The 9,654-nt window shown below is 39.1% G+C and overlaps 1 pseudogene; it reads left to right on the top strand.

Moving 5' to 3' along the window:
- The first annotated feature begins 1,984 nt into the window (after positions 1-1,984).
- Positions 1,985-3,300, top strand: LOC113262621 (dnaJ homolog subfamily A member 1-like; annotated as a pseudogene).
- Positions 3,301-9,654: the final 6,354 nt, after the last annotated feature.

The raw sequence follows: 9,654 nt of genomic DNA, 5'->3' as shown, positions 1-9,654 counted from the left end.
AATTACCATTTTCAGAGCTAGAAAAACAATAAAAATAAAATAGTCCGATGGTTTGAAAAACATAGTCTAGCCAAAGAGTCAGTCACAGGTGCTTGTGACAAGCTACAAAATCAAACAAAAAAAATCAGCTAATTTTGAGAAATTGAAGGGTTAGGAAAGTTTTCATAGTATGACATTAAAACTGAGTCTAAAATGAGTTCATCAGTTGAACAAATACAGGAGGAAGAGGAAATTCATGGAAGTTTAAAGTGTTATTTTTATTTGAGCATTTCCTAAGTAATGTGGGATGGCTAGAGGTATCTCACATAGGGTTATATATGATATGCTGAGTTTAGTTATTTTGTAGGTAATGGAAATTCATCAGTAGTTCCTAATCAAGGATGTAATAAGTCTGTGTTTCGAAAGTAAGGTTAATAAGCAAATAGAAGATTAGTTAGACGTGAGGGAACCATTTAGAAGGCAGCTCTACTTGCTGAAGTTGGTTCCATTTCACTAATAGACATTGTTTCTTTTGCCCTCAAGACTTTGCACTTTCTATTCCCTCTGTACTTTCTGTGCCCTGACATCCCCTCTATGGTGAGTTCAGCCCAGCACTTCCCCAGGTGGTGAAAATTCATTGCCCACTAGACTATAAAACCAGTGAGGGTGGGGACTGGGCCAATCTCATTCACAGTCAAATTCCTATAGCCTGGCCCTTAAAAAGTTCTCAATATATGCTTGTTGAATGGATGAATGAATTCAGAAGTGTTTAAGAGAGAGAATCACCATGATTCAGTGATCAATTACCTGTGAGACATGTGAAAGTAGAAGGAATCAAAAGCGATTCCGTTAACTGAGAAAAGTCATTCAGATGAGAGAATTCTTGAAGAAGAAAATACATATTTTGTTTGAGGCATGAGGACAACTAGGAATAGAGCAGAAAGAAGGTGAGAACAAAGAGAAATTTAGGGGTGAATCAAAGGAAGTGCATGTAATAACTGGTGGCAGCACCTAGGAAATCTTTTCTCAAAGGATCCATGATTTAGGAACCAGGATGGATTGAATGACTAACTTGACTAACTTGAAGTGCTAGGGGGTGGCCTGAGCCGGCAAGTTTACCCTGAATTGAATTTTTCACCTAATACTCACCAAAAGGAATTTGTGTTTCTTTGGGAAAAGAGTCTAAGACACAAAGTCTAATGGACCTGGAAGGGACAGGGTGGAGCCTACCAAAAAAGAATCCCAAATTCCAAATGGAACAAAACTGGCCTCTATAATCATTATGTGTAATTGTAAATGGCCTGTCCATATTCAGCTAGAATTCTGGGGTTTTCATGATAGAGTGTGAAGCTAGATTGACAATATGATGAACAAGATGATTTCCTCTGAAATATTCTTAAAATTCCATTTTAGAGAGAAAGAGAATTTGACACCATAGACTATTTCATCCTGTGTGCAGTAGCAATGGAAAGAACCAGCTGCAAAAATGTGAAGTCTTTCTAGTAGACAAGATCCAACACTAAAAACCAGAAAAGTTAATTCCAAAATCTCAGATGACATAAATCTGCTATCTCAATTTAATAAATACACAGTATAAAGTTGTTTACTTTTTAAATTTTAAATTTAAATTTTGAACACTTAACATGATTCAGCCCTTTGGTAGGCTTTGGAAAGAAATTATGAGCAGTAGTATCTTCCTTTTTGAATATAAAGGAATTGTCCTAGTCACTTGGTTTGTGTCCCCTTAGAATTCATATGTTGAAGTCCCAGCCCCCAGGATGTCTGTATTTGGAGATGGGGCCTGTAGGAAAGTGATTAGGTTAAGTGAGGTCATAGGGTGGGGCCCTGATCTGCTGATATTGGTCTCCTTATAAGAACAGATGCCAGAGGAACTTTCCAGAATGCCGGTGAGATGTGGAGGAGCAGCGGCTGCCCGAGGTGTGCCCAGCAATGCGCTCCTTCCCGCTCCCCCACACGGGCCTTGGCCTCCCACCAGCTGTAGAAAATGGTGAAAGAAACCACTTACTATGATGTTCAAGGGGTCAAACCCAATGCCACACAGGAGGAATTGAAAAAGGCCTACAGGAAACTGGCCTTGAAGTACCACCCTGATTTAAGAATCCAAGAGAAGGAAAGAAGTTTCAACTGATTTATCAAGCCTACGAAGTGCTCTCTGATGCAAAGAAAAGGGAATCATATGACAAAGGAGGAGAACAGGCAATTAAAGAAGGTGGAACTGGTGGTGGTTTTCGCTCCCCCCATGGACATCTTTGATATGTTTTTTGGAGGAGGAAGAAGGATGCAGAAAGGAGAGGTAAAAATGTTGTGCATCAGCTCTCAGTAACTTTAGAAGATTTATATAATGGTGCAATAAGAAAACTAGCTCTGCAAAAGAATGGAATTTGCGATAAACGTGAAGGGCCAGGTGGTAAGAAAGGAGCAGTCAAATATTATCTCAATTGCTGAGGTACTGGAATGCAAATAAGAATTCATCAGATAGGACCTAGAATGGTTCAGCAAATTCAGTCTGTGTACAGGGAGTGCCAGAGCCATGGGGAACAGATCAGTTCTAAAGACAGATGTAAAGGCTACAGTGAAAGGAAGATAGTTCAAGAGAAGAGTCTGAAAGTTCATATTGACAAAAGCATGAAAGATGGTCAGAAGATAACATTCCATGATGAAGGAAACCAAGAACCAGGACTGGAACCAGGAGATATTATCACTGTTTTAGATCAGAAGGACCATGCTGTTTTTACTCAGCAAGGAGATCTTTTCATCCAGTTGAAATTGTCAAGCATGGAGATATCAAACCACCTGGGTGGCTCAGTCGTTAAGCGTCTGTCTTCGGCTGAGGGCATGATCCCAGAGTCCTGAGATCGAGCCCCGCATTGGGCTCCCTGCTCCACTGGGAGCCTGCTTCTTCCTCTCCCACTCCCCCTGCTTGTGTTCCCTCTTTCGCTGGCTGTCTCTCTCTCTGTCAAATTTAAAAAAAAATCTTTAAAAAAAGCATGGAGATATTGGAGATATCAAGCGTGTGCTAAATGAAGGCAGGCCAATTTATTGTAGACCATAGAAGAAGGGTCGCCTCATCATCAAATGTAAGGTAAATTTTGCAAAGAATGGTTTTCTGTCTCCTGATAAACTCTCTTGCAGGGAAAACTCCTACCTGAGAGGAAGGAAGTAGAAGAGACTGATGAAATGGACCAGGTAGAACTGGTGGACTTTGATCCAAATCAGGAAAGACAGAGCCATTACAGTGGGGAAGCCTATGAGGGTGATGAACATCATCCCAGGGGGGGTGTTCAGTGTCACACCTCTTAACGGGGCCAGTGAATAACACTGCCAGTATCTTACAAGGACTATAATCATAGCTCACTCTTGCTATTGTTTTTGTTTTAATATTCAACTATAGTAGTATTTTAAAACTTAAATGAAGAATAAACTCAAAAAAAAAAAAAAACAGATGCCAGAGAACTCCTTGTCTTTCTCTCTTTCCACATGAATGGAAAGGCCATATGAAGGTTCAGTGAGAGGTCATTATTTACAAGCCAGGAAGAGTCCTCACTAGGAACCAATCCTACCTGACAGTGATCTGGGACTCCTATCCTCTAGAACTGTGAGAAAATAAATGTCTGTTGTTTAAGTCACCCAGCTTGTGGCATTTTGTTATGGATGTCCAAGCAGCCTAACACAGCTTGTAAGTCATAGAATTACCACATACGCTCAAGTCCTCTGTCCAAATTTCAAGCACATGAAATAGAAAAAGACAACAAATGATAAAATGTTCGACTAAATATAATCAAATGCAAGGAAGAGGATAATATTCTCCAATCTTTCATAGAAGATTGAAGAACTGGTACAACTTTGACTAGGTAGTCAAAAGATGGTTGGGGGGGGATGGTGGAGAAAATATTTTAGAAATAGCAGAAACAAGCCTGGATAATTGGGCAGAAGGCTCTTTATTTCATGGGAGAACTGGGATCTGAGGTTGAGATTAATGCAGTAAGTAAGGCTATAGTTGTGGTTAGAGACGACAGGCAGAGCCTAGGGAGGGTGCAGCAGGAGAAGCACATCACAACCGAGCTCAACTCCACCCCTGACGCAGAAGTGGAGATTGGGTTATGCCTGGCAGGACAGAGCACCTTCACCCCAAAAGCCAGGGGCAGGCTGATGCCTAACTGCCCCTAATTCAAGGAACTCCTCGGGGATAGGAGTTTTACAAGAGTGTACCTCACGAAAAGAAGGGTGGTAGCCTCCAAAAAGCAGTAGCCAGTGTCCAGAGTCAGGAAACTCTTTAAGTATAGGAAAAAAGGGGGCCAGAGAGAGACCCAGAGTCTACAACAGGAATGGGTGCCAAAGGGTATGAAAATGTCCCCAGAATTTGTTTAGATCAGCTATGGCGAGGCCTACAGAATGATGACTGCCAAGGAAGAGACAGTTTATTATCTACAAATTCTCAGGAGGAAGGGACACTCCATGGCTTGCCAGGCCACACGAGGAAGCATTTGGGTCAGTCAGGAGGCAGAAGGAGAAAAGGGAAAATTATGGACCAGAGCCTTTAATTTGGGTTTTTGAGGGAAGCAATGACTGAGGCAGAGTAAGTACACTGTGTAAGTTTAGTATTGGATAGTCTGGATAATTTCTGTGGACTCGGGGCTATAGAGGCGGTCCCTGGTTGTCTGGTACCTACCCCTGGGGTGAATTGGAGGTATGGGCTCTGATTGGTTGGTTTGCATATCGTAGGTGTGCTCACAGGTAAGATGTTTGCTATCTCTATGGAACTAGATAACCGTGGGAGGGCCGTCCCTCCCTCCCTGGGTCCCCAAGCTGCCCAAGATGTCAAATATAGAAAATAGAAAATATGATTAATATACAAAACACTATTTAAAATATGTAGGATGAAAGAATAAAATGAAAGATAATAAGGAGTTGAGAGATCTTGAAACACTTAATTTAGCCACTTGAATTCAGATATGCAGATACATGATAGATAGATATAGATAGATAGATGATAGATAGATGATAGATAGATAGATAGATGATAGATAGATAGATAGATGATAGATAGATAGATAGATAGATAGATAGATAGATAGACTGACAGCCTTTTTTTTTCTTTTTTGTCTTAGAAGGGCCATAACATTAAGAAGCTGAGTCTGAGGAGACACCCTAGGTAGTTAAGTAATATAGAAATAGATTCTAATAATAGCACTTTTAGAAATTTATGAAATCATCCATGCCTAAGTATGTTATGTTGCATATGATGCTTTACCAAATCATCCCCTTGTGGGGTGAAACAATTAATGCACCTCCAAATTTACAGTTATTATATTGAGCTATCAGCTTACTTACCTTTCAGTCTCTGACCCAGTAACTTTCAATTCTGAAGATACATTTACAACAGACATGATTTTAAACCACATTCTGTTAACAAGCTCTGTTTTAAATGAGTTTCTTTGTAGAAGTAATGCTATTTTGTGCTTGATTTGCTCAAAAGCTATGTAAAATCCCTTGAACCTCAAATGTATCACTATGTCTTAATGCCACTCTCACTTGTAAAGGAGCAGAAATATTTCATTTTTCTTTGCTGTTTGCTCCCCCAGAGCAAGCTAATTGTGCTTTTTTAAAGCAAAGTGACAATTTTTGATACAGGTTTATTTAATTAAAAAAAAACAACTTAGAACAATCAAACATGAGCGTTAACAAGAAACACATGTGAGGCTCCAAGTATTCTGAAAATGAATGCAAAGCAACGTTCCAATCAACATGAGGTCAGGTTTCCTGGCCTGTTTCTGCACATGCAAAATTGGAGAGCGTGAGAGGTTGAGTGTAGGTGTGTGACCGTTCGTGACTGTGAGTGCATCTGTACATGTTGTGAAAGACCCATTTCTGCTGCAGCTCCCAGCAGCCTCGAGAAACAATCTTCTACATGAAGCAGGACACACTTCAGGATATTAACACTCTACCATTTCCAAGAGCCTCTGTTCACACCAGCTCCAGAGTAAACACCATGAAAGAAGGAGCCTCAAGCTGCTAAAAAGCACACAAAGCAACAAGGAGAAACAGTTCCAAATCTCATAAAAATGGAAAATGTTTCAAGAACAACTGCCCGTTTGTTCCAAGAGTGCCCACAGAGCAGGAGGGTAAATAAAACTCAGTACCTGTTAGATTTATAGGCAAATAACCATTATCTACTATGTGTAGATGAGTGAATGATAATTTTATGCAAACCACAATAAGTAAATTCAAACAGTATGAACTAAGCCTGCACAGCAAGAGCAGGAAGTTCAAGGAAAGAAAAATAAGGAAAGGGTGTTTTCTGTGTGGTGTATCACCAACCTGGGAAATCCATTATAGAGCCAAAAACTGGAACAGGATTTTATAAAAGCACTGGCTTAAAATAGAGCTATAAGTCCCTTAGGACTTGTATGGTGACTCCATACCTTAAGTAAAACTCTGCTCCCCACCATCTAATTACTGATTGGCTTTACATAGAGGATTATGGAGAATTAGTAAATTGGACTTTTTATATGACAGAGTATATGGTATAAATTCCCTGGGAGCTTCATGGTGCATTCAGTTTTTTGAACGAATCCGTGTCAAGTATCATCAATAGCCAAACACCCTAACCAACAAAGCTTAGAATTTTATGGACTTTTGTCTGAGAGCTGCATAATTTTCTAATCAAAATAGTACCTTTATAAGATTTTTCAAAAGCAGAACATTCAACTTTGGCGGAGTTTAAAATCTCTTTAAGTACTGTGAATTTTAAATTTGAAAGTGAAATCAAGATTTTTCAGATTCAGAATATATTGACTCCCTTATCATATGTGGTTTCCTGGGTAGTAGTAGAAGGTAAAAAAGACGACTTTTAAAGGATTATACAAAATACTATAAATGGATTCATTAAAATAAGGGTACCACTTAACTTCTAACAAACCATATTTTAATGAGGCGTGTGTCAAAGAATCTAACATTTGTAGATTCCATTTGAAAAGCATGTGAGCATAAAAACATAGAGGAAAATGTTCTTAGAGCAAGATGAGTGTTGGTTTTGGTAAAGCTAATTTTGTTTAAATTTGTTTAAAAGCTCTAATGACATCACATTATGGGGTAGAACCATAACATATTAAATGAGCTTGTAGAGGCTTGAAGTCAGAAATAACTGGGTTTAAATTGAGGCTCTGGAGGGAATGAGGGAGAATTAGAGAAAGGAAGGAAGGGAAGAAGGTTGGGAAGAAGAGAAGGAAGCAGGGAAGAAGGAAGGAAAGAGCACACATTAGGCAGTTTCTCAGTACCTGGCATTATCAGGGTGCTTTACTTATATATTTATCTTCTGCTGTTAACCGCGTGACCTTGGGCAAGTAAATTTACCTCCTTGGGCCTCAGATTCCTTATCTATAAAAAGAGCATCTGTCATAAATTCTAGAAAGATGGTCGTGGCAACATAATTTGGGGGGGGGGGGTCCTTCCAGCTCACATTAAAAAGACAGCATCTGGATAGCAATAAACAAAATCCAACAAAACTGGGTAACTAGGTACAACACAAGCCTCAAAATACAAGCAAGTAGAAACAAACTACCAATAGCCACTAGATTTGTGTGCCATTGGCATCTGTGTGGGGAAAAAGTAGGGGGAAGTAGCAAGTCATTCGATGATAATCAGAATAAAAGAACCAAAAAAACACCCAACAGATATCTCAAAAGTACAACAGGTCAACTTGAGGAGAGTGGCAGAAATTCAGAAAGGTATCATTTACTCCAGCAACGTGTGAGTATAAAGAGCCTGCTGTAAGTTCTATAAAGGTGAAGCAGGGGCGCCTGGGTGGCTTGGTCAGTTGAGCATCCGCCTTCGGCTCGGGTCCTAATTCCAGGGTTCTGGAATCGAACCCCACATTGGGCTCCCAGCTCAGTGGGGAGTCTGCTTCTCCCTCTCCCTCTGCCTGTCTACCTGCTTGTGCTCTCTTTCTCTCAAATAAATAAATGCAATCTTTAAAAAAAAAAAGGGTGAAGCAATTTACTGTCTGGAAACTCTCAAACCTGGCTCATCAGAGCACAGGGCTCCGCACTGAGGAGAAATTACTGGGACTGGAAGCGTTTAACTAGAAAGAGACACGAGAGATAATGGAAAGAAGGTATAGATAAAAGTGGGGAAGGCAAACAGCTAGGAAATCTCAGAAAGCAAAGTGCAGTATTGTTTTTAACACTGATGCTAACTGCAGAACAGGGAGGTCTATGAAGTTAGAAACACTACTACTCTCTAAACATTCGGGAAAACTAATTTCAAAGAAAATAAATTAAAATAAACGTATCAAGGTCAAATCCTAAACAATCACACTAGGAAGACATGAAAAAGAGAGATGTCAAAACTGCAACTTATTATTTCAAAAGAAACCCAACTATATAATGACATAAAACCTGAAATAACACAAATCAAAATTAGAAAAGTCAGAAAGAAGCTGATATAATTCAAAAAGAGAATTAGAAATTTAAAATCCTTTACAAATGTAACCTATTCTAGAACATAAGTTATAAATGTGAGAAATAATGTATTAATAACAGAAAATCAAAAGAGGAGAACATTAAATTACAAGATGAAGAAAGAGATAAAAAAGAATTTAAGAAAAAATGACAAATATTTAAGATAGGCGAAGAAGAGATGAGTCCCTGAAATGAAAACCCAAGCAAGAGAACAAAACAAAGTTTAAAAACTGTAATTCAAGACAATGTTCCTGATATTTTTTAAAAAGAATGTAAAACTACAAGTTGAAAGAGCACACCATAGAACTGACTCTACCATACAGGATATCCAACATCAAAACATATTTGAGTAAAATTATTGAACTTTGTAAAAAAGAAAAAAAAAATCTTTGGCCTTGTAGGCAAAAAAAAAAAAAAAAAATGTGACTATAAAGGAAGGAAAATCAGATTAACACATTTTCACAACCCTTCATGCTAGAAGAAAATAGGGCAACATATTGAAGAAATTGAAGGAAAGAAAACGTGAGCCAAGGATTTTATACCCAGTAATACTGAACTTCAAGTAAAAAGCACAGACAACTGTTACCAACAGGCAAAGCCTCAAGAAATGTTGTTCCCATGAGTACTTCCTAAGAAATATACTGGAGAATAAGTTTCAGACGATCAAAATGACTATAGAGACATTGAACAAACATGGTAGCATCGAGCCCCGATGGTTCCTGACATCAGGAGGAAGTGAGCACCAGGTGCTGTGCTCCCTGAGTAAACAGCGCAACCCCATTTATTATCTTGCCAAAGAAGTCAAACAGTCTGATCAAGCCTCTGGATTTAGCTGCCAATTAGCACAAAGTACGTATTATCAGGAGAAAGATAATAAACCCCATTATAAGTATGTACCCAGAATGTGGAAAATCTACAGGTAAAATTCTGCGGACTCTGCAATAGGTATAATGTAAGGAAAAGACGGGGATAGAATAGAAATCTGTAAATTAATAGAGATTTAGGAGACATACCAAGTTTTTAAGAACGGGCAAAATCGGACTATAGTGTCTAGGGATACACAAGCAAGAATGTGACTGCGTCACAGTTAGGCTAACGATGACTTTTGGAGGCAAGAAAGGGGCTGATGTTGGGAGGAGCTTCTGGGGGGGCTGGAAAAGTTCTACATCTCCATCTGATTACAGGGGCGTTTGCC

The sequence above is a fragment of the Ursus arctos genome, unplaced genomic scaffold (assembly GCF_023065955.2).
Source record: "Ursus arctos isolate Adak ecotype North America unplaced genomic scaffold, UrsArc2.0 scaffold_2, whole genome shotgun sequence".
Classification (NCBI taxonomy): Eukaryota; Metazoa; Chordata; class Mammalia; order Carnivora; family Ursidae; genus Ursus; species Ursus arctos.
Note: the sequence above shows the minus strand (reverse complement) of the source record. Positions and strands in the feature narration are given on the sequence as shown.